General features: G+C 40.5%; 1 protein-coding gene across 1 annotated transcript in view; it reads left to right on the top strand.

Moving 5' to 3' along the window:
* LOC105068757 (M1-specific T cell receptor alpha chain) overlaps window positions 1–26,784 on the top strand; it is a 493,537-nt gene that overhangs the window by 51,242 nt on the left and 415,511 nt on the right. The window lies entirely within an intron of this gene.

The following is a 26,784-nucleotide window of genomic DNA, read 5'->3' as shown; positions in this document are numbered from 1 at the left end:
GCCAAGAGATGGATAACTTCAAAAAAAATTGTTTTTCTTCTACACTCAGAACACACCTAACATCAAGGACATCTGATTTTATTTGAAACTTAACATCAGCAAAAGTAGTTGACATGATATCACAGCTTATTCCATCATCCTTTATGATGATTGGAAAATGAATTTCACTTTGCAGCTCATTCCTGTCACAATAGTGATGTTTACTGCTCGGTACTCCTCTAAGTCACGGGTTTCAAAGTCATCTTTTTCAAGCAGTTATGGATTATTTTAGGGTGATTCTGACCACATGGCAATGAGAGTGCTCACTGAATCAAGAACACATCATTTTAAAAGTCTCAATAAAAGACATGTTACCCAGTTTAAAAATGAGCAAAATATTTAATCAGAATCTTTATAAAAGATATATACTCTACATCAAGAATCAGCAAAATATGTCCCATGAGCCAAATCCATCCAGGCACCTATTTCTGTAAATAAAATCTTGTTGGAACATAGCAATTCCCATTTTTAAAATGTACTATCAATGGCTTCTTTCATGCTACAAATGGCAGAGTCTAGTAGTCGCAACACAGACTGAATGGCCTGCAAAGCCAAAAATATTTACTGTTCTATCCATTATGGTAAAAGTTTGCAAACCCCTGTTCTACATCTTTAGCCATCAGGGAAATCAAATTACTACCATGATGAGATCACTATGACCCATTCTGTTGGCTAAAAATAAAAAGATAACTATTTCAATTGTTGACAGAAAGGGACAAAAACTGTCTAATTTAGTAACTGTTTAGATTCATGTTCTCTTCAGTGTGAAGGGCTCTTTTGAGCTGATGTTGATGTTACGGGAAGAAAGATGGCCCTGTGCAGTGATTCTGCCTGGGGGCCAATTTCTCAACAAGGGCTAATCTTCTGTCTAAGGAAATGATTGGTGCAAGAAGACTCAGTCACTTATTCCTTTGCTCTGATTCACGCATGGTAATGAACATGAATTTTTAAGAAGCTGTGTATGATGTTTCAATGGAACTTCTCTCTATGGCCACCAAGGGGCAACGCCACTTCAGAGAAGACTGTTTGTCCCACATACAGATGTAGAATATTCTACAAGTAGCCAGAAATTATTCTTTGAAAATCTAACAAATTACATCTCCTACTTTGCTTCAATCAATCATGTAGTCTGAGGAGTGGGCGCTCTGACCAGTGTCTCCTGTTGGACCATGATGATGTTCTACTTTAGTAGGATTTGAGCTGACATCAAATGCAGAAACACCACGTTCTCTCCGTGCTTCGGGGGAAAAATGTGCTTCCTATTTCTTTTAACTTCTATTATTTATAATGCAGATCAGCGCTATTTTTAGGGCTTCTCTGGAATTATCCTCAATTTCTACCTCTATAATCTGTTGTGTTAAATCAAAAGCCAAACTGATTCCTCACAGTTTTGTATCTTACCTATGAGGATGAAGTGTGAAGAAAATGTTAAACGTTTTTTCAAATACAGAATAAGAACTACCAAAATGTTGTATCCTAAATGTATTCCTAAGATCTACTAAAAATGTTGTATTCTTGAATTTCTTCATGGTCCCATATCTTCCAAAGTAAGCAGAATTTTTCGATCTTCTCCTATCCATTTTGAAAGGAAAACTCTTCCAAAACAGATAATTCTAGTACTTCTTAATTTCTTCTCTCCATGTATAGTACTAGAAATATTTCCTTTGCTTGGTATATCTATTTTAGAAAAAAGTATAAAGAAATTGAAAGTGATTTAATTATGTTTTGTCATTTCTTAGGGTGGAATAAAATCTGGACACATCTGAAAGACTGCAATAAAATTTAAGTTCCCTGAGGGAAGAGAACTATATATTCTCTCTGTTCTGATCCATGGCCTTTGCTTATAATGGTGTATTGTGCCCCTTGTGTGTCCTCATTGAACTATAATTAGTATTCATAATAAAAGAGAAATGCCCCTCTGCATGCTGATCTTGTGACTTTGTGGGATTCTGTTTTTACCCCGTTGTAAAATAGTGTTACTCCTATTAAGACTTCAAGCTGTTCTGGTGCATTATTTTAATATTCTAGGAGATGTGAAGAAACGGAAGCTGAGGAATGGAGGAGGGAAATTTGAAACTGATCTTTATCCATGTGTAAGGATGGGATTTCTGATTCCCAATGAATGCAATTTTCAGCATTTCTAAGTAAGAGCAAAATAAGGAAATGCTTGCTTTGAGACAAATAGTTCTAAGTGAAAGCACTTGTTTGAGGGTGGCGCCCATTGAAAAAAATTGAAACGTGTGAAGTTAAAGTCAGCTTCTTCGCTGGCTGAGAGGACCAGAGGCCCACCTGCGCTGTCACTGAGCTGTAGTGCCAGGAAAAATGGACAAGCTTCTGGGAGCAGTATTTTTAATTCTGTGGCTTCAAGTAAGCTGTGAGTTATGGAAGAGAAACTCTAGGCTATGTCATAAATTTGCAGGAATGAGAAAATGGGGGTGTGGACAAATTCATGCTCGTAGAAATTTTCAGACAGAAATATGAATTTGTGGACCTAACGACTTTTTCTTTTTATTCAGGAGTGAGTGGACAACAGAATGGAAAAAGTGAGCAACAGCAGGTGAAACAGAGCCCTCAGCCCCTGGCAGTCCATGAAGGAGCGATTTCAATTCTGAAATGTACTTATGAGAATGATGCATTTGACTACTTCCCATGGTACCGGCAGTACCCTGGTCAAGGCCCTGAATTCTTGATAGCCAAAACTTCAGGTGGGAATAAAAAGGAAGATGGAAGATTCACAGTTTCCTCCAATAAAAGTGCTAAACACTTCTCATTGCACATCAAGGACTCCCAGCCCGGAGACTCAGCCACCGACTTCTGTGCAGCAAGTGCACGGTGCTCCCCAGGCCCCTGCAGCCTGTACCCAAACCTGCAGCCGGGGCTCCAGCCAAACCCTGATGTGTAGACGAAATATTCACACACAGACAGACACACACACAGACAGACACACACACGCCATTAGTCCATACAAAACTCTTAGTACATTTAAAAAAACTAAAGTTATGCAGAATTTCTACCTTGACCATAAGTGAAATTGATTTAGAAAATCAATCACAAAGAATTCTCTCTAGAAACTCCCAAATACTTGGAATTTAGACACTAAGTTTTAAAATAACCCATTAATTAAAGAAGCGATTACAATGAGTGTTAGAAAATAATTAGAAAGAAGATATAGTGAGAACACACACAGATAAGTATATACGAGACACAGCTAAAATAGTAGATAAAAGCAAGTTTATCTTTTAAGTACTTATATTATTATCAAAGAAAAAAGGTTGCACAAAAACTATCTAACCTTTCAACAGAAGAAGATAGAAAAAGAACAAGTTAAACCCAACATAATCTAAAAGAAAGAAAAAAATTAAAAATTCAAATTGGTGAACCCTAAAGCATACTGTAGAGATAATCATGAAATACAAAGTTAATTATTTTAAAATGATTAATAACATTGATATACTCCTGGCTAGAATTATCAACGGAGTTATCAATGGAATAAAAGAGAGGAAATATAAAATATAAATAGGTGGAATGAAAAAGAAAACCACACACAAATGCTGTAATGCTAAAAGGATAATGAAGGAATATTATGAATAATTTTATTCCACTGAATAAGAATACAGAAGCAGACCCACACAAGTGAGGAAAACTGATTTTTTGACAAGGTGGAAAGACAATTCAATGAAGGAAAGGTAGTCAGATCAGCAAATGATGCTGCAACAATTGGATATTTATACAAAAATAACTGAAATTTGGCCTAAATCTGACACTTGTTAGAAAATTTGAGGACAGTCTCAAAATGGATCATGCATCCAAGTGGAAAATGTAAAACTATAAATCTTTTAGGTAAAAGCCTAAGAAAAGTTTTATGGCTTCACGCTAGGCAAAATAGTTTTAGACGTGATACCAAAAGCACACTCCATTAAAAAATAAATAAATTAGATTTCTTCAAAATTAAAAATGTTTGCCCTGTGAAAGACATTATTAAGAGAGTGAAAAAGACAAACTACAGACTGGCAGGAAATATTTGCAAAACATATGTTTATCAAAGGTCTGGTATTCAGAATACAATGAACTCTCTAAACTCAGCAGGAAGAAACAAGCAGCCCAGGTATAAAATGAACAGGAGACTCAAACAGACACTTCACCGAAGAAGATATGTGATAGGGAAACAAGCCTATAACTAAGTATATAAACAAGAGTTCAACATCATTAGCCACTAAAGAAGCACAAATTAAAGCCACAGCGAGCCACTCCACATCTATCAGAATGGCTAAAATAAAACATACTGACAATGGCACGTTCTGGCAAGGATGCAGAGAAATTGAATCACTCATACATTGCTGGTGGGTGAGTGGTCCAGTCATTCTGGAAAACAGTTCAACAATTTCACAGTAAGTTAAAAATCCACTTACCTTATAGCCCAGCAATCGCAATTCTGGGTATTTATATGTGAAGAATGAAATAATTCTGATCACACAGAGATCTGTACATGAATATTCATGGTAGCTATATTTGTGATGGCCCCAAACTGGAAGCCACCCAAATATTTTTCACTAGATAAATGGGTAAATATACTTTAGTGCATCCATACAATGACATATTACTTGTAGATCTTCCTCAACTTATGATGGAGTTAGATCCCAATAAACCATTGTAAGTTGAAAATATCATAAGTCAAAAATGCATTTAATACACAAACTTATGCACCATCACAGTTTAGCCTAGCCTGGCCTCCTTTAAATGTGCTCAACACTTACATTATCCTCGTATTGAGAAAAGTCCTCTAACACAAGGTCTGTTTTATACTAAAGTGTTGAAAATCTCATGTAATCTTTTGGGCACTGTACTGAAAGTGAAGAACAGAAAGTTTGAGTGGGTACAGAATGGTTCTAAGTGTGCCATGGATTGTTTCACCCTGGTGATCCCGGGGCTGGCTGGGCGCTCAGCTTGGTGCCCCTGCCCAGCACCAGCAGAGAATATCACACTGCATGTCGCTAGCTTGGAAAAGATCAAAATTCAAAATCAAAGTATGGTGTCTACAAAATGCATATGGCTTTCTGACCACCATAATCAAATTTGAGGAGCACAAGATCTGAAGTGACTAAAATGAACAGACTATTGCCACGTGCAGTAAACTAGGTGGATCCCAAGGGTGTTGTGCTGAGTGGAAAAAGTCAAACTCAGGAGGCTACATAGTGTGTGATTGCACTCATTGGATTATTATCATTGTATACATAATGTATGACTTTACCCATACAACATTCTCCAAAGGGAAAAATACAGAGGCAAGAAAGCAATCAGTTGTCTCCAGGAGTTTGCAGGGGTTGCAGGGGTGGGGAGTGTGTGAAAAGGGAAGTTCTTTAGGGTGATGGAACACTTCTGTATCATATTAGTGATGGTTACAAGAACCTATACATGTGATAAAATTTCATAAAGCTATATATCAAAAAAGTGCATATAAAAATTGACAACCAGAGTAGGATCTGTATTTTAATAACATTTTATTAATATCAATTTCCAGCACACACACACACACACACACACACACACACACACACACACACACACACACACACATATATATAATACATGTGTAATTGTTACATATAAATATATGTGTTACCCATAGAACATCATGCTGCTCCCCAGGCTGTTGAGGGCATTCCTGGTCTCCTCTGCTTGGTTACAACTAATTTCACACCAGGGCATCAGCTGCATGTCAGGACTCAGAGATGAAATGGGCCAGAAGAGGAGACGTCTCAACTAAATACAAACTCTCTTCCAACATTCACGATTTATTTTGATCTTAAAGCAAAGAACAGGCACTTTTTTAGACACCCTGTCTGTAGTTTCTTTTCTAGTTGTTTGTTTCCCTTTGGTCCTTTATATTAGTCTATCCATTAAAACAATGAAACCACATGGAAGATTGACAGGTACATTCTACATGACATGTAACATAAAAAATTCAGTCACCAGCTCTGTGGTGTTGACACAAACTAATTGTTTGCAGACTGTAGATACCACATTCTGCAGGAGTGTGTTATATAGCACTGGGTCACAGAAAGATCTGACATGCTTCTTGACTTTTATTTTACCAGTCACTAACAAGTGAGACTGAACACTTTGGAGCAATGGGATAGAAAATGTGACTTCAGGACAACTCTTGGACACATGGTCTAATAAGTACAGTTCTGCTTGTGGAGGGAGCAGGACTGAAAAGCCTGACATGCTTCAAAACCTGATAAATAAGACTCAGTGTCAGATTTCAAAAGAAACAAGATTTTTTTCTTGTTATAACTTTATAAAACCCAAGCAACTGAATAGATTGTGAAAGTCAGAAGGTCTGTTTTTTAAATCACATGATGTTAAAGAAACTATTTATTGAAAAACCTAAGTAGAGCCCTAGAACCAAGAAAGGAAGGAAGAGATATGTTAATTATTGGGGATAAGATGCCTTTCACCACGATGGCAAAGGTCTGTGAGTTTTTAAAAAGAATCATTAGATTCTGGATGGAGAAAAGTAAGTGTAAGCTAAATAAATGGCCAGGAAGTAGTTTACAAGAAGAGTTCAGAGGCTAGACTAAATTCTACTTCAAACAGGCTGGCAAAATTATTCTGCTGAAAAATGATCCATGTATGTCAACTTGTTTAATCTGCAGTTCCCCTCAGCTCGAACCTTTAATACGAACTGCTTTTCCCATGCCCCTTTCCAGGTACTGCTGAACTTAATGACCAGGGAAAGACCAGTAGACAAAGTGAAGGTTTGTGGTGAGCCACGTTATTCCCATCTGTGCGCACAGACCACGTGGTCTATGAACAGAACACACCCTCCTTCCAGTTTGGGGGAGGCACATCGGAACCCAGGTACTATGTGCATGTGCTGATAGGGACTCAAAGAGAAAACTCTCAGCTCAGGCAGAACTAAACACATCTGCACAGCAGAATCCATGCCTCATGCCGCTCTCGAGGCTGCTCGGGGTCTTCCTGGCCCTCATCTTCTTGGGTAAGGATGGTTCCAAACATGGGTGGGAACGTTTAGGGTGAAAGGATTGCACGTGGTACTTCACAGGGACTTGCGGGGGAAAGGAAGATTGGAGAAAAGCAAGCATATTATGATTCAATGTGGCTTTTCTTTGGGACCTAAATTAGTCTCATTCTTACATTATTCTACTCACTACTTCAGCTCTGTTTTCTGATTTTTCCCACAGGATCAGGAGTGGCCCAGACAGTTACTCAAGACCAGCCAGCCGTATCCTCTCACGTTGGGGAGACAGCCACCCTGAACTGTCGGTATGAAACAAGTTATACCGAATACTATATTTTTTGGTACAAGCAGCCTCCCAGTGGAGAGATGACTTTCCTTATTGAACAGTATTCATCTAGCGGGAATGCCAAGAATGGCCGCTACTCTGTAAACTTCAGGAAAGCAGAAAAATCCCTCAGCCTCACCATCTCAAACTTACAGCTGGAGGATTCTGCAAAGTACTTCTGTGCTCTCAGAGAAGGCACAGTGCTTGAAGTAATAGGACGAGCTGAACAAAAACCCCAGAGCGCAGTAAGAGAGAGCTCCCTGCTGCAGGAGCCAAGCCGAGATGCACACCTGCAGACCCCAGACAAGACACGGCAGCCCTGTGGGTGTGTGGTCTGCGGTCCAGATCAGAAGACTTAATTCTAAATAAAAGCTCCTTTCATGTCACTTGAGAACAGGTGTCCACAGGAACTTTCTACAAATACATTCTCAGTCTTGGATGTTCACTTCAAAGCAATCATGCACAATATGTGTAACGTTGTCTAAATTTTAAAAACTTGCCCCATAATAATTTAAAGCGGCAACTTCACTTAAAGATGCTCATATCACAACCCTGGGTGTGGTAAACTCGAATCATCATGAAAATCACTTCCTTAATTCTTTCCTCTTATGCTTTGTGTCAGTTAGGGCACAATTAGAGAAGCAGAACCTCATAGAATGAAGGATTCACTATAAGAATTAAGAACTCAAGCAGTTGCTAGAGTTGGTGGAGGGGTCTATATAAAGCTGTGATCTTTGCATCAGGTGTTGAGCCTGAATTCACTGTAAGTTAACTAGAGTGACATCTGTGAAGGAAAGTTGGATGTACACAAACGCATGGACAAGCTGATGCTTGTAAGGACGCACGAGGACCAGTGAAGACAAGTGGAATGCTAAAGCTGTCTGTCTCTCACCTCCTTCCGTCTCACAACAGTGGGTGTTCTTCAGGAGCAGTGGGTGTCATTTGCCATCAGCTACACGCACACTTGGACCAAGACAAAGAGAAGATGAGGAGGAGATGTGGTGGGAGGTGGACGAGTTGTGAGTCAACAAGCTGGGCTAACCCACCAGCAGCAACATGTGTGAGCTACCACAGTGCCTGGCGCCCTGCCCCAGCCAGCAAGACATGAAAAATATGGCTGCTTCATGACAAGTACCTTCTAAATCTTGCATAAGTGTCTTTCATGGCCAATCCTAACCCAGGACAAAACAGGGAAGCAAATTCTGGGAAATATATTTCCAGATAGTTACATTGAGATAGAACAAAGCTACTACAGTAGTCTCCTTGTTAACCGCGCATCATTCTACCTTTTTTTAACAGCACTACTTTCAAATAAAGACAGCAGCAAAACTATGCTTCCTGCTAATATGATGCATGTATTCCTCATTCAACCAAAAACAAGCTAACCATCTCCTGCAAAGAGGTCACACTCTCCCATGGAAAGCTTTTTCTTAACTACTGAGATGTAATTAGATAAAAGCCTGATGTATGTTAGCACATCTTATTACACGCAGGCAAATGGGAGATGAGAGTTTATAGTGGTTAATGTGTACATAAATACATTGATATCAAAATGAAAAAGAAAATTTGACAACTTTCATAGTTCTTGTTTGTGCAAGTGGCTACGTGATTGTGGCCGGTATTTATAACGACCTCCTCCATTACCCATTCTGAACGCTCTGATCGTAAGCAAGCAGCTCCACTCACTGCTATACTTGGCTTTCTATAAAACAAGCTGCCTGTTCAGGAAGGATGGTACGTGGAATGCAGTCAAGTTGAATAAGGAATTCTGCAAGTCCACCGCTGTGGATTCTGCAGAAGTTTGCACAGCATCAAAGGCAGATCTGAGGGTCTGTTTAAGTGGAAATAATCTTGCCAGTACTCAGGGAAAACTGGTATATTGTATTCTGGGAAACATCATTAAGAATGATACTGACTTCTCATCCAAAGCAACACAAGTCACCAAGGGCATTTCTCAAGTGCTTAGAGACAACAAACACATAAAACTTTCAAGTTGTCTTCTTATGAACATAAGGTATATTTTACAATTATATTTATTAAAAGTCACTGTTAAGATTGTGGAAAGTCCATGCACAGTTAGGTAAATTATATTTCAACCTACATTTGTGAAAAAGGATTCTAAGGCAGAATATATTAAAAACTCATACACATCAATAAAAAAGGGAAACATTTAGGAAGAATGGCAAAATCTTGAAATCCTCTTCAGAAATATGATATCCAATAGTTAATAAATACACAAAACCCTTACTATTATCCTTCATCAGGGGAATGAAAGTAAAACCTCAACTGAGCATTTCATCTTTGTCCTCTCAGCAGCCCGACTGCATGAACGTAGCTGAGAGAATATGAGTGGAAGCGAAAAAGAAAAAATAATGACTGTCTCCAGGAAAGTAAGCGATTAGTAAGTAAATTTCCTAGAAGCTTCCATCATTGAACTGATGTGGAGGAAAGAGCAACTAGTAACAGGTCACAGACCTGGACACTGAAGGAAAGGCTGGCTTTATTAGAAGAAAGAAAGCTGATATTTATTGAGCTCATTATATGTCAGGCACTGTAGTTCACATTTCAGATTCATTATCTAATTTAAATGTCACAAAGTATAAGAGGTAGGTTTTATTGTTCCTATTGTTGTATCTTTGAGAAATGAGACATAACGTTCCTCACTTTGAAAAGCATCTCTAACTTTTACTGTCAACGAGAATGTCACATCTTAATGCGCTCCTAGAGTGTAAGATTTGGATATGGAAAAGCACTTTGCCCCAGGACAAGGCGGCTGGGAATGTCTCAGTGATGGTGACATTACTGGTTTTAACTGGAACCCAAAGGGAACTAGGAAAGAGAATGCCAAACCTGGGTACCAATTGCCCCAGGATCAATAGACGAGGAAATCATCCACTACCCAGCTGACAGCGCTGAAGGCTTTAGGAAGATTCTCACACGGCGGTGTGCTGGGGAGAGAAGGGTCTGCAGGGAAGGGTGAGATATTGTTCCTTAAACTCTCCACCCATGTTTCCTTATGAAGACCTGTGCTCCTTGCCTTTGCCCTTCCTCCTGCAACGCTATCCCCTCAAACATCCACATGCTGTACCTCTCACTCCCTTTATGTCTTTGCTCAGATGTCACCCCTTTGTGAATGCTCTCTCTAAATCTTTCTATTTTCCTTTTTGAGAATCAGGCTCTAGCACTTCGCATGTATGAAGAATGAAAGCTGAAGCACTGCCACCTGGTGTCCTGCTAAACTAGTTTGTGAGGCTCCCGCTGCCCTCCCTGCCGCCCTCCAGTGCTCCTGGATTAGATGGTGGGGAAGCCCGGTCACAGTAGGAGGCAGTATCACTGACCAAAACGTCAACCATCTTCCCACCGTATGAACAGTGAGAACAAGGACTCAGGAGAACTGTCTGGCTGCTTTATTGTTTTGCCTTCGAGATGTGAAAGTGATTGACTTCAGGACAACGAAGATAATACTTGGGGTGATTTCAGCAGGAGATTAATAGGCTGCCTTGCAAAGAAAGCTGGGCCTTTTTGCACAAGTTGGGAGGTTTTTCTCTGGTAAGTAAAATTGGGTTTACTGCTCTGTCCTTATTGTAGTATAGAAATATCTTGGAAGAGTCAACGATGAAAAAAATATTAAAAAACTGTAGCAAACTCTGCTTGGCATACTTTTTTCATATTATTATATGCTGCCCAATCTTTCAGTATATCGTCTGAATGAACTGATATTCCATAACCATAAGAAACATGATGCTATGGATACTTATAATACATAAAATCTGTTAAATGCACCTCAGGAAAATGTTGAGCTTTATTTTGTAGATAGACCCCTGTGCCTTTCAGACACTGTCTCCCAACCCCCCAAGACTGTGTACACTGCCTGCCGCTGGCTGAGCGCCTATGACAGGGAAGGTGTTGCGTCAGATGATGTGCAGGTATGTTCTCACTTAATTCTTACCAGAGCCCTTCCAGGTTGGTGCATCCACCTTTCAAAGGGCATTGTGGCAAAGTGCTTGAGATCACAGACGTGGGTTGTATCTCTAAATCTACCACTCATTAGTTGAGTGATCTTGGGAAAATGTCTTAATTTTTATGCTTCAGTTTCCTCATATCTACAAGGTGGGTGTTGATTGTATCTACCACACAGGTGCCTATGAGGAGTGAATGGGGTGATGAGTGCCAGTGCTGGGCCCAGTGCCCAACGGAAAGATACTGGTTACTTACAGAAAAGGGAATTGCACATGAGAGGGGTTCACTACCTGCCTGGTGCTGCAGAGTCAGTGTCAGAGGGGTTCCTCCCCTCCATATCCTGGTTAGAGCAGATGCCTTTGCTCACCCCAAGAGTAACTCTCTATCTCAATACAGTATTGTATTTATAGTACGTATCACTTCTCAAAACTATCTCTAAAAAAATCCACTTGTTTAATTTTTTTCTTCTCCAACTGCACTGTAGGCCTTTTACATCCTCTTCACTACTGCACCCTCCATGCCTGAACACTGCTTAGCACACAGGAGGCCAAATAATATAGACGTATATATTTTAAAAGTTGAATGAACGTACACAAGATAAATTATTCACAGAGTCCATACTATTCACACACTAATATAAAAGATTAAATTCAACGAATCTTTGTGTTGTTTGTCTAGAATTGTCAAGATATACACCCTGCAAATCACTTCCCATGAGGTTTAGTGTATTCAGTGTACCCACTGGCTTGACCTCTATTTCAGGTAAAGTGGGTTGCTATAGATCACAGACTTTGTCTACCTTACTCGTTGCAGGAATGCCAGGGCTGTTGGAAGTGTGCCTTTCTCGTTCTGGATGCAACCCTGCTAATATGAGGGTGATTTTTCCAGTGGATCAGTATTTCCATCAGAAACAAGCTTCCCAGCAGGTGAGCTTCCTGAGTGGTGTGGTGGCGCCCTCACTGTCCCCTTCACTGAGTGGTCTGGCTGCTCTGACCTCAAGGGAAAAAAAGGAACATGACTTGTGGCTTCTGTTTGTCCAGCAACCCATCCTTTTGTGCTTCTAAATTCAGAGACATTAATGAGGCTTTTCAGGCTTTCCTTTATTAACCGTAGCTGCAGCGCTTTTCTCGGGGAGAAAGTCAGAGGTTTGCCACTGAGACGCCTCACAGTCCTGTTCCACTTTTGAGAACATGATTAAAACTTGACTACGTGGAAGGCACTGTCCCCTGATTCTAGCAGCTCCCCCATGCTGACCCCTGTGTGTGTTTCAGTTGTTCTTTGGAAAGAAGGTTTTGTAGTCAATTTACACTGCCAATTTCACAGTAGATTTAGATTGTGAATGATCTTAATGAATGCTATCTTTTACTCGACATTTTCCCTGCATGTCCCTTTTTTTTCAATTGTATTTTAAGCCCCGAGAGAAGAGAGAATGTTGTTTTTACAATTTTCAGAACTACTAGGGAAACTGGACACAAAATCACTGTTTAAACAAAAACATGCATGTTGAAATAAATTAAGATTACACGTGGGCTGTGACACAGACAAGATAGAACATAAGTCTCACTCCCTTTTAAACAAGTCTATTGGGGTCGAATTGACATTCCATAAAATTCATCCATTTTGAATTAGTTCAATGATTTTTAGTAAATTACCTGAGTTGTGGAACCATTATCATCATCCAGTTTTAAATATTTTTATCACCACAAAGAGATCTTTTCATGCTCCATTATAGTTAATCCCTATTCCCATGCCTGGACTCAGGCCAACACTGGTCTCTATGGGCTCCTTTCCTGAACATTTCATATACATGAAATCATTCAATATGTGACTTCTTGTTGTCTCGCTTTTTCCTTAACATAATATTTTTGAAGTTCATTTATGCCACAGCATGCATTAGTATTTAACTCCTTTTTATTCCTGCATAGTAGTTCATTGGTTAATATACTAAATTTTGTTTCTCCATTCACCAGCTGATGGACATTTGGACTGTTCCCATTTCGTGGCTCTTAGGAAGAATAACCACAAAGGAGGCTCCCATTATTACGCTGAATACATTCACTGAGCATCACAAATGTAGGTGACGTGACAGATTCCAAACACCATAGACTCCACACCAGACAAGAATGTGTTCTGATTCTTACCCAGCCACTTCCCAGACGTTTGACCTCGAGATAATTAATCTCTTTGAGCCCCAGTTTTCTTATTTGTAAATTGGGAATGATAATTCTGTTGCGTGACTTTTGTATTAGAATAATGTACATAAAGCAAAAGATAACTTAGCACATGGCACGTGTGAACCTTTATGATTTTGGGGATTTGAAATTTTTTTAAGTTTTGTTGAAAGTTCATATAAAAGTTTGCTAGCCAAAGTGGTTTTCTTTGGTTTTCTTTCTAGGATGGCCACAGTTGCCATCCTAGTGTCTCAAGTTGAACACTAGCAGTCCACCATTAGTCCTCCCACTTCTGAAAGGTTCTCGGTTCTGAGTTGTGACTCAGGGGAGATGTCCTTAATGCTTGTGAAGCTGGTCTTAGGACAGCAGGTTTGATCCCTCCTTTTGAACCACAGGAAACTGATTCTAGGGCAGAAATGGTTGGTATGTTTCTAGGACATTGATGTGGCCTTGTCTCTGATTGGCTGGGCAACCAGATGCAGAATCCTGTGTTCTGAAGCAGTATATTCCACAGGTCTAGCCTACAGAACGTTCCTCTTCTGAGGACCTTGGGCAGAATAAATGGAGAGGAATCCTTGGCTAGTCTCATTGCTGATCCTGTGGCTTCATATTGGTGGTAAGTTCAGGGGCAGCCAAAGCAACTCTGAGCGGTCTGGGGTGGTGATGAGGAAGGAGGAGGATGCAGTCAGGTACCTCTTGGTTCTGTCTGGGAAGGTGTGAAGACAATGAACACTCTATGCAGAGATCAGTCTCTATGTCTGACTTTGTCTTTCTGAACAGGAGGGAGCCTCCTCTTGAGCATGAAACAGGGTCCTCCACGGGTGCACGTTCAGGAAGGAGACAGCACCAATGCCACCTGCAGTTTCCCTTCCAGCTCTTTTTATGCTTCTCACTGGTACAGATGGGAACCTGCAAGAAGTCCCAAGAACCTGTCTGTAATGTCTTTAAATGGGGATGAAAAGGAGGAAGGACGAGTAAGAGTCACTCTGAGTACAAGGACGGTCACAGCTCCCTGCACATCAAAGGACCCCAGCCCGAGGTCTCAGCCACATAGCTCTGTGCCTCCACACAGTGCCCTGCAGTCACCTGCAGCCCCTGCCCAAACCGGTGCCTGCTGCTGCTCTGGTGCCAGAGTTGATGAAGAGGCAAATAGCGGGTAGACAATGCAAATTCAATGAATTACAGTGTTTTCAATAATTCAGTCACTGTAGCTCCCTAAACTACCTGGACTGTTACTAAATATCACCAACCTGGACTCCTTGCAACATATTAGCCATGTCACTGAGTCAGATCCCTTGCCTCCTCTTTTGCCAAGATTCCAAGTGAACTAGATAGTAACTCAAACCTACCTAAAACAATCTGGTTAATCTAGGGTAATATTTACCCTCCCACGTTGGGACTCATCCTAAGAGCTAGTCCTTCTGTCAGATGTCTTCACATGCATGAACGCAACATGTGGACAGGTGGAGAAGACTTTTCTCACACACCTGGCATGGAATCTGCCTGTTTTATACCAGATCAAGCAATTCTGCTTCATTTAACTCATTGCGGGTTTTGGTTTAGTTCAACCTTCCCCTTACATGGATATCTGTATTTTCTTTCTTTTCCATGGGGGCTATTTGCATTTTTGAAAATCACTCGTAATGACACTTGGTCTCTCCTCCAGGGTCTCTGACTGTGATATTGAACAATAACTGAACACTCTGGTCTGAGTTTCTTCATTTCTAATCCCCAGGTGTATGAGGCTGGTCGCATATCTGGTGCTGCACTCACTCTGAAGCTTTCCAAATAATCCACCAGTTTAATACCCTATCATTCCTCTGCAGACCTTTATTTCTGAAGCCTTTCTGGGTTTTGTCAACAAGATCCACTTCCTTCTCTGCTTCTTCACCTAGCAGCTTGAGTTTCAGCTTTCTCCCAACATCTACCTTAGTAACTAGTTATCCAGCTCCTGTCCAGCTTCCTGAATTATGCTGCTATTCTCTCTCACTCTCTTTTATTATGTGCCCTTTTTCTCTCTCTTTTTTTTTTTTGTAGATTTATGTTTTTTAAAATCTTATTACTGTAATTATCTCATGCTTAGGAAAAAACAATACATATTATAAAAACAACATTGGATTGCATACAAATCCCTGACTGGAACCATTTAAGATGTACATACATGAAAAGAGTTTTTTTCAAAGATCATTCACAGGAAGAAATGAATATCTATGACCAACAGACGGAATGCCTGAATCCATTTTGCTCCATGGGTAGCAAACTGCATGTATAGAACTGAAAGTCTGAGCAGAAGACTGAGTGAGGAGAACCCCAGCTCACTGCACACTCGTGCTCGTGGAGTGAAACAGACGGAGTAGAGCTGCTGGTCAACCCCCCATACTGGGTCCCCATCGTTACTGGCACAAACATCAATGGAAGAAAATTCTAATATTTTCAACAATGATCCTATGGCTTTAGCTAACTCTTAATTGGTAGAAACATAAGCACAGGAAAAAAAACAAGGGCAAAATTTGGCTCATCTGCTTATTGCTGCAACACAACTCTTCATGGCATTTCTCATCATAGAATAAAAATTTGACTTTGCTTATACAGCACTTCAGGGTAGAAAGCTACTTAGATGGACCCATGACTCCACCTTCCTTGGGCCCCTGCTTCCCGCCGCGCGAGAGGGTAAAGCTCTTCCACACAAGTAAGTGTCCATGTCTTTATGAAAGTCACAAGTAACTAAGGAAACATGGGTCAAGAGTCTCAGTTTTGGGGGTTCTCAGATTCATCTGAAATTGAAAATAGTCTGTTAAATTTTGATTATTTGTAGAGATACATGATCTTTTAAATAGTCCCTCTTTTTTTTTTAAAGCTATGTCACATGTAGTGAGAAGAATGAGTGAACTATAAACATCACATTGAACAAGAAAAGCTCACACCTCCCTGTTTACTGCGGGGCCCCAACGTGAGCAATCAGCCAGCTGCGCCTGTGAGTGGAGACCCAGAGCTCCCGTTCCATCCCAGCAGTGGCAGCAGGTCTTTGTGACACATACGTGAAAGGAAGTTTGGTGAGAAGGGCAGATGCTCCAGGCCCAGCTGTTAGAGGCAATCAGAAACCAGAGAGAGAAAAAGCACAATTTATTCTTGCCAACTTCTCACAAGTCCTCCCCAGGACTCTGCTCCACAGGACCTCAGTGCAGTTGTGTTTTGTTGCATAAAAAGCACCCCAAACCTCAGCGACTTGCAACAGCCACCATTTTATTAATTCATGATACCTCGGCTCCAGCTTACACCTGGGGGCATGACTGCTCTGGAACACCTCAAACTGCTGACTTATTTCTGCAGTCTTAGGGCGAGTGACTGGAAGCTGGGGCTCAGCTAGAACAGACAGGGCTGGGCTCAGCTCCTACTCCAGGCGTCCTCAGAATGACCATGGCCCCCGCATGGGTCTCTCTTCATGGTCTCTCCGGGAAACTGCGCATCTTATCTGGTGACTTTTTGTCAAATTACATTGATTTTTATGTCCCTGGTATGTGGAAAGGTAACATAGTGAAACAGTAAAGATGAATTCTAAGTTGGATAATTTACAAACCTTAATAATCTGTATGACAGCAAAGAAATGGGTGCTTTTTATCTTCCATTTTGTGATCATGGTTTGCCTAAGAATAAATCAGGAGTCTTTCCCACATTTATTAAAATGTCTGTGACCTAATACGCTCCACTAGCACATGCAGAGACACACACTACGTGAGTCTGATGAAGCTGGACACGACAAAGGAAATATATTATTTCCTCCTGATGCCCTACTTTTAAACCACAGAGTCCATTTTTAAAAGGCAAATCATTCCCCCTCAGCAATATCAGTATGAGTAGACGCTTTCTTTTCAAGCCTAACAAACCTACATACCACTTGAATTAGAAAGCATTCTGTAAGGAATTGGTTAGAAATTCAGCAATTTCTGATCTAGTCACAGGGGGGCAGCATCTGCAAACACAGACACCCACCCCCTTCTGAAAATAGGTGAGTGAAACATGGTAGGTCTGATTGGCTCTCAACCTGCAGTCCCTCCTTTCCCCTTTCTTTCCAAAAGTCAGTGGCAGGGTTTGGAGGAAGCTTGTACAAGGGAAACCCATCAGGAGTGGTCAGATTCAGCAACTGTTTCTGAAGACGAAGAAGGGGGAAGATGTTTCTCATAACAATGATTCTGATCTTATGGATGAAAATATCACGTGAGTTTGGGATCTCCCTGGTTGCTCCCAGAGAATTCAGCAGAGTGGGTTATTATCTGCAGGCAACTGCAGGAATGAGATTTTCTCATTGAGATCAAAGATGTTAAGAAAAATACAAAAACTAAAAGGAAGAAAGAGGTAGTTGGGGAGGGAGACATGGAAAGAAGGAGAAAATACACAGAAGAATGAGAGAGGCCATTGTAGCTGAGGGAATAGATATGTAACCAGACTCTGATGCCTCCCACTCTTTTTCTGAACAGAAGTGAATGGACAACAGTTAAAGCAAATTCCTGAATTCGTGCCCCTACAAGAGGGAGAGAACTTCACCGCATACTGCAATACCTCCAGCCCTTTAGACAGCTTACAGTGGTATAAGCAGCAGCCTGGGGGATGTCCAGTCTTCTTGATGTTATTAACCAAGGGCGGAGACGTGAAGAGGCAGGGGAGACTGACAGCTCGGTTTGGAGAGACCAGAAAGGACAGCTTCCTGCACATCCCGGCCGCCCAGACTGCAGATGTGGGAACCTACTTCTGCGCAGGTACACAGTGCTCTCAAAGCACCTGCTGCCTGTCCCCAGAGCTCGCTGTGGGGCTCCAGGAGCAGCTCCTTCTCAGCTGTACTCATGGCAGGAGCCAGAGAAAACTGAAGTCACAACGTGTACAAAGAAATTGAATTTTTAACTAAAAATATAAATCCTCAGGCTCATATGGTGATGTTGCAGAATTGTCCCAAACATTTGAAGAAGAAATAGCATGAATTCTACAGTTTCTCCCAGATGATAAAAAGAAAATAATTCTCACTCATTTTATGAAGCTACTATTACCCTGATAACCAAAATCATAAAAAGACCATATAAAAGTGAAAACTACAGAGAAATATCCTTTGTCAATATAGAAACAAAATTTGTTAAGAAAATGTTAGAAAGTAGAATTCATCCATATATAGAAAGAATAGGATACCCAGTACGAATGGATTTTGTTCAGGGATGAAAAATTTTCTTCAATGTTTGAAAATCAATTGACGGAATTCACTCTATGAACAGAGTAATAAAGAAGAGTCATATGATCATATTAATCTATATAGAAAAAGCATTTGCCAACATTCAACAGTCACCATGCTGAAAACTCTTGGAAATATACGAATAGTGGAAAGTTTACTCAACAGCTAATAGCATGTTTACTGGTAAAAGACTACGTACTGCTCCCTAAGACTGGGAACAAAGCAAGAATATCCACTCTCCGCATTCTCCCTCAGCATCCTTACACGTTGTAGCCGGTGCAATAAAGCAAGTAAATGTAAAGACAATGTCATAGGTCAGGAAAGGATCAAACTGCACTATTTGAAGACAACGTGATGATCTATGTAGAAAATCCCAAAGAATATACCAAAATCAAAACAAAACCTCTTAGAACCATTAAATGAGTTGAACAAGGTCACAGGATATGATAGCCATACAAAATTAAATGTGTTTCTAAATACCAGCAATGAACATGCAGACACCTAAATTTAGAATAGAATACCATTTACAGTGGCTCAAAAAAGACCCAAAATGCTAAGGTATAAATCTAAGAAAACATTTACAGGACCTTCACGCTAAAACTATAAAACAGTGATATGCTAAAAAAATGCAAATCACCAATTACACTCGCTGTCACCCTAGAAAGAACATCTTTTACTCCGTGGAATGACTTTGTCACCTTTGGATAATAATCAGTTGATGAATGATGTTCATGCGCCTACCTGAGATTTTGATGCTGTTCATTGAGAGCTTTATTTTTAACTCGTACCAGCAGACCGTTCTGCCTTAACTACTGGGACTTCATATAAGTTTTGAAGTCTGGAAATGCAAGTCCACTTTCTTTTTCTTATTCAAGGTTTAGTCTTTGCATGTCCACATAAGTCATAGAATTAGCTTCTACTACAAAAGGTTGCTAGTAATTTGATTAGGATTGCATGAAATTTATGGATTTATTCAGGATAATTGTCATCTGAATATATAAAGTCTTTAGAATCATATAATATTCTATTTATGTAGGTCCTCTGGAATTTCTTTTCTTAACATTAAGATTTTGTATAGAGCACTCACATGCCTTATATTAAATTAGTTCCAAAGTATTTGATAAATGATATTTTAATTTCATTTCCTCATGCTTTTGACTAGAATCTAGAAATAAAATTGATGTTTGTGTTTAGTGACTTTGTTAATGTCCCTATTAGTTCTAGTTCTTACAGTTTGTTTATAGATAATTTTGTAGTTTCTACAAACACAAACGTGTCACCTATTAATAAAAATGGTTTAACTTCTCCCTTTTCTATTATAATTTATTTATTTCCTTTTCCTGATTTGATGCCAGGCTGTCCACTACAACAGTGAATGTAAGTAGTGGTAATCTAGTTGTCTCGTTCATGACCGTGTACAAAATAATATTGACTTAAAAAAATATATTTATATATAATCGAAGTGTAGTCAGTTTACAATGCTGTGTCAATTTCTGGTGTACAGCAAAATGCATCAGTCATACATGAACATGCATACATTCATTTTCATATTCTGTTTCACCGTGAAGATACTGAATATGCTTCCATTTATCTATTTTATATATATATTTGATTGTATCTGCAAGTCTTGAACTCCCAATTTATCCCTTCCTACCCTCTAACCCCCCTGTAAATATAAATTTATTTTCTATGTCTGTGAGTCTGTTTCTGTTTTGTAAATAACTCCATTTGTCTTAGTTTTTAGATCCCATGTATAAGTGATATCATGTGGAATTTTTCTTTTTCTTTCCAGCTTACTTCAGTTAGGTGACAATCTCCAGGTCCATTCATGTTGCTACAAATGGCATTATTTTATCTTTTTTATGGCTGAGTAGTATTCCAGTGTATAACTATACTGCAACTTGTTTATCTAGTCCTCTGTCACTGGACATTTAGGTTGTTTTCATGTTGTTACCAAAAATACTGACTTTTGATATTTTCATTGATACCATTTATTAGTTTCAGGACTTTATCTTCTATTTCTCAGTTGTTGAGAGTATTCTTCATGTAGAGTTGTTAGCCCTTTATCAAATTCTCTCAATTTTCTGGAAGTCAGTTAAGTACATTATTTTGGTTTTCACCAAGAAAAGGAAGATAATCTCACCTCACATGGTCTTAGAGACGTGACCCTCTAATATTAAAAATCTCTGAAAAGGGCAGTAGATTAGAAAAAGTTATTTTTAGATTTTCCATAGTCATACACAGTATTTTTTGCTTTTCAATATTATTTAAAAATGACAGTTTGTCATGATCGTTACCATCTTCTAAAAAAAAAAAGCAAAAAACCCAACAAAGAAAAGAGTTATTGTTAATTACTTTTCTTTGGCCTTTTGCTAATATAATAAAATAATACATTCTTACCTACTTTAAATAATTTCAGTTTTTATTTGTTCTTATCATTTCAGTAGTTGTGCCTGTTGGCTTATGTGAGTGTGTGTGTGTTTGTGTGTTTTGCCACAGAACAGGATCCAGTGAATACTGATGAATATGTGTTAACTGAATAAATCGTGATTACTATGGCATTTACTCCCATATATTCAGTTTAATCGTTAATTTTCCTCTATTCTGGGCCTGGGATTGTCTATTGTTTTGTCTATTGTTGAATTTTGCCCACAAATATAACCCTCCATTTATCCTGTTAGAGTCTTTTGTTTAACATGTTTTCCATAAAATTGAAAGATTGCTTTTAGAATTAAGAGTTTTTCAGCATAACTTCTTTGACTATTCATGAATAATGACACATTCTCTTATTCAAGAAACAGGTAACCCCTGAGTGCCTAGGCTGTATCAACCCCTCTTATAAACACTGAGTAACCTTTAACTACGGGAAGGCTAGAAGTAATCTTTAAATATAGGGAGGTTGGAGACAAAAGGAAAATTAAAAGAGAAGCCAAAAACTGAGCATCATAATGGGGAATATTTTTGCAATAAAGCAACCAAAATAATTAAAATCTTCTTAGAGGGTTGTAGGACCAAGAAAACAAAGATGAGCAAAGAGGTATAACAACTAAGATATTTCCCTTCAAACCCGAGGAGTCTCTCAAAAGACGGCTGGCTGACTTGGCCTGGGGTTAGCGCTGCAGTGTATTTATTCAGTCACAAGAGGAGGCTGCTTCATCTGCAAACTTAAGGATCCTTTCTGGGAGAGGGGAAGGAAAGATGGTGTTTTCCATTGATGTTCCACAGGAAAAGGAAAAATGACACATTTTCATCTTCCTTAGACACCTTGTTATTTATAATCCCTTGGTGAGTGTATGATCAAGGATTCAGCTACCCTTAGCCTAGCTTTTCCATGTACCTCCCCAAACACTGCTTTCCCTGTTTCCCTTCCCTAATAATCTCTCATCCTTTCTATTCCATATATTCGTTTTCTTCTCTCTCCTAACTTTTTCAACCACCCCCACTCACCCATCCCCTGTCTTGTTGCTTTCCCTTCCGTCTTTCCCCTCTTCCTCGGCATCCTTGGTGCACAGCACTTAAAAGTGTTGGCATAGAGGACACGAGGATTAAGGACCCCTGTTCCAGGAGGACGAGGGGCACACTATGCATGTCGTCAGTTACTACATCACAACAGATGCATTGTGACATGTCGACCTCGATGGTGGTAGATGCATGATTCCAGGGACCGTTAGAAGAACTCTGAGCCCCAGGACATTTAGAATTACTCTCAACATTAATAATTTTTCCTGTCCCCCTGAGCACATCACTGCCTACTTTTAAATTTCACACACATTTTCTGGAAAGTGTATGGCAATTTTCACCTCCTTACAACACAGAACACACTGCAGTCTTCTGGGGTTTAACAATGTTCTCCACGAGCTTCATGGAGCATCAGCCAGTTTCTTTAAGGAAGAGATGATGGAAGAGTGGTTGTGGACAGACATATCATTGTGATGGTGCTCCTTATCCAGAGACTGACTTTAAACTTCTGAAATGATGACAGTGGGCACCCTGTGAGCTGGGAGTGTCTGGTATTCCCTCCTTCTTTTGAGGACACGACTAGATCAGGGGAAGAAGACCTAGAGAAGGAACTCTTCCCTCACTGGCTGACAAGTCCTGGCAACAGCACAGTGGTGGCTCCACTCTTTGTAAATCTCTATAAGCAGCTGTCGCTTCTGTTCCCTGGAACCTCTTTAAGCCTAAGATCAGACACAAGCTCCGGGCTCCTGATCCCAGCTTGTCCTTGAAGTATGAGGCTGGTGACTGGAGTAGCTGTGCTTCTGACCTGGGGTAAGTGCTCTGTGTCCACAAGGGATGATTTTGAGGCCAAGGGGCCACTCCTCGCCCTGTGCTCTGTTCAGCCTGCTGGGGATGGGACTGAGGACTGATCTCTGGGTTTGCTGGGGAGCACGAACTTCTACATGACAGATTAAATCAGCCCTGACCCCAGAAGATCTCCTAGCACTACACAGGTTGTAAGAAATCTCTGGGCTTATTGAACAAAGGAGCCATGGATTAGAGCCTCTGGAATCTCTGATTCCTGCTGTTTATGTTTGGTCTCTGTAAAGAGCAGCAATGATATTTTTGCAGGACAGATATTTAAACAGTGGAGTAGGGGGCAGGCTCAGAGAATGTGGGAATGTTGTGTCCTTGATCCAGAGAATTACACTGATATATGCTCAGGAGCTAATTTTATTTTCTTGACCCCTTAGGGATTGTGATTGAGGCTGAGATTGACCAGCCCAAATCCAAGGATTTTGCAGAAGGAGAAGACGTAAACCTGCCTTGCAACCACTCTACCATCAGTGTAAATTACTATATACACTGGTATCGGGAAAAGCCCAGTCAGAGTCCACAGCATATCATTCATGGCTTTCGAGACACTGTGACCAACAACATGGCCTCTCTGACCATAGCGACAGACAGAAAGTCCAGCAGCTTGGTCCTGCCCTGGGTCGCCCTGAGAGACAGCGCTGTGTACTACTGCGCCCTGACAGAGGCACAGCGGGACCGACGGGGCTGCACCTGTGCAGTATCTCCCTGGTGGCAAGGAGGGGAGGGACGGGGAGGCTGCAGCCACTGAGAGCAAATCTACAGCCACCTAGAAGGAGACTCAGAGAGCAGTCAGAGGGAAAGTGAGGGGAAGGAAAGAGTGACAACATGGATAAAGAACAGAAGAGAAAGAGGACAAAGAATAAGAGCTTCACTGGTTGATGTGGCTGAGACGAATTACGAGGATTCTACGAATCATAATTTTAACATAGCAACAAAGTGAAGAGGCACCAATAATTTATCATGGCTCCTTCTCATGTCAGTAGAATGTTGGTTTCAGTGTGTTTGTCTAAACATGAAAGGTGGGGAAAGTACAAATAATCCTACCTGTCCCAAAGGCTTGTTGCATTCGGACCCAGGGCAAGTCCACGTTCTGAAATGCACATTATCACAGTTGTTCTGCTTCCCAAAATAAAGTAGTCTTTCTCTGAGAAAAATCTGAAAGTTTCTTATTGCTACTCAGGAACATGCACGTTTGTGATGAAGAAGTCTTTTGGAAAGAAACAAAGAGTAAGTGAATGTCAATTTTGAAATTTGTCTAGAAGTCCTGCCTCTATACAGGGTTTTCATGATTTTTGGCCTCAGGCAGAGCAGGAGTGAAAGGCCAAGGCTGCATCTCTTTCATGCCCCTCGAGCGCCCACTGTCCATCTCCAAGAAAACCAATTCTTATACTTTAAGGTGTATCAGGCAAGCCTGTTTTGCTTCCATTACATGTATCTTCCCATATCATCTTATGCAACTACATACACACTTACACACACACATATATGTACACAGTCAATTTGCCATGCAAATTGGATTTATTTTAATTTTTGCAATTTGTGTTTTGATTTTTCATTTAATAGTGTCCTAGAAATATTTCTTACTTTTTACTTTTTTTTTTTTTGAGTAAAGGTAGATTTATTCAGAGAGATACATTGCAAGGCAAGAGAAAGGCCACGATGTGTGAGGAGGGTTGGGTGCTCAGGTTAAAAGTAGTTACACATTCCATAAGCTAAATGTGTGCCTTCTCCAAATGGAGAGAGAGAGGCAGCAACAAAGCACTGCTTTTCGAGTTTTCATGGGCTTGGAAGCTTCATTTGCTAATAAGTGAAAGGACCAGTCTAAGTAGCCAGGGGAAGGGGCTGGGATTCCCAGGGAGTTGGCCATTTCCCACTCTGACCTTTCCTGGCTAGCCTTGGGACTGCCTTGGGCCTGTGGGCATGTCGTTCACCATGCTTATATTACAATGGGCATATAATGAAGCTCAAGATCTGTTAGAAGTTAAATCTCTCATCATCTTGAGCCTCAAGGCCTACTGGGGGTTGACTCTTTGACCATTCTGGTGTTAATTGCTGTGTGATTCCTTGAATGGCTGTGCCCTGCCCCCTTCCTGTCTCATTCCCCCCTAAGAGATTTTACTCCCTTAATCTTATGGGGTTGCAGAGGGGTGAAGGTCCATCTTCTGAAACTGCTTCGGGCTGAGTAGGGGTGATGACCCTGCCTATCAGGGAGTAAAACTCTCTGAATGCCTAATCTAGGGGCCCCAGGGGCAGGACAGCCTTTTGTTTTTGCATCCAAGGGCTGAGGGGGTGGGCTGGGATCCTCACGTGGCCATCATCTGACAGGGGGCTGCTGTAACCCATTGTTTCCATGGACTTCAGATGAACTTTCTTTAAGATGAAGCACCTTTGTAACAGCAGTCTGACAGTCTGTAATGACAAAAAGACTTAAAAGTCATGGTTAAACATCTGTAATCGCTAGAGACTAGTTTGTGGTTACTTGAATTACGACTGATTATATTTAATGTAATGTATTAAAAATATCCAAGTTAACTTAATATCTAAGATGCCACAGGTTTCCTTTAAAGCATCTGAAAGTTAGCTGGAGTGACAAAGAACTTTTAGACTTTGTTAAATATTTAAAATCTTGATTATGCATGAAATGTTTGTATTTTACGAAACTCTTTTACTGAAAACATGCACATTTCTCACTGTATATTTGTGAAGGAAAAGCCGGGCAGGGCTACAAGCTGACTCACAAATCTAAGTGTAACAAGTGTCAGATTTCTGATCTAAATTCTGTTGAGCTAAATCGTAAATCTAAGTTAATTAGTGTCGGTTTGCTGATTCCCTGTTCATGTTTGGTTTTTGCTAGCCAGCTGGATTTTCAAAGAGACATATCTGGCCTTGAAATGTTGGTTTGCTGCCTCCCTGCGTCTACTTTTGTGATAATGATGCTGCTAAAGCTGTCCCATGCCTATTGGCTGAATACCCCAAGCTTGTACTTTACCCCATAAAACCCCACGCACAGGTCTTGGAGGTGCTCAGAGCTTCGGAGCAGAAGTCCCTCTGAGCCCGCCGGCGTAACACATCTGAGTACTCCAACCCTCCGAGTGGTGCTTGTTTTTTGCTGGCCTGTCATTTCCGTAACATATTAAAATACTTATTTTGGAGCTTTAATTGGATATATTTAAGCAATTATGAACTGTTGTAATCAGCGCTACATGGTGCTGTTTTTTTAAAACAGGGACCTGAGGTCTTGTGTTGCCTCGCAATGTAGGTTTTCCTGGTTCCTGTTGGGGCTTATTAGTTACAGGTTTTATTCTGGACAGATGCACCCAACCAGCAATTCCTGGTTGGTTAACAACAGTTGGGGTGCTTAGTAAGATGTGATATGGTCCCTTCCATGTTGGCTGCAGCTGGTCTTCAGGGGACCCCGCCTCCCAAGTTTTTAGTAAGACAAGGTCCCCTGGCTGGATGGGGACCGTGACTTCTTTCTCTGCTGGAAAGGGCAGCACTTTGTTTCCATATTCCCGGAGGGCACTTTGAACTTGGCTCAAGCTAACAATGTGGGAGACTGGTTTGTGGGTCTCCTCATCAAACAGGAAATCTGCAGTTAAAAAGGGCCTCCCATACATCCTTTCAAATGGGCTAAATTTTAAAATTCCCTCAGGGGCCGGTCTTGTTCTTAGAAGGGCCAAGGGCAAGAGGGAGACCCAGGTTTCTGAAGTCTCCTGGCTTAGCTTAGCAAGTGTTCTTTTCAGAATATGATTTGCTTGTTCCACCTTGCCTGAGGATT

Source organism: Camelus bactrianus, chromosome 6 (assembly GCF_048773025.1).
Source record: "Camelus bactrianus isolate YW-2024 breed Bactrian camel chromosome 6, ASM4877302v1, whole genome shotgun sequence".
In the NCBI taxonomy this organism is placed as follows: domain Eukaryota; kingdom Metazoa; phylum Chordata; class Mammalia; order Artiodactyla; family Camelidae; genus Camelus; species Camelus bactrianus.
The sequence above is the reverse complement of the archived record's forward strand: the minus strand, read 5'-3'. Positions and strand labels throughout refer to the sequence as shown.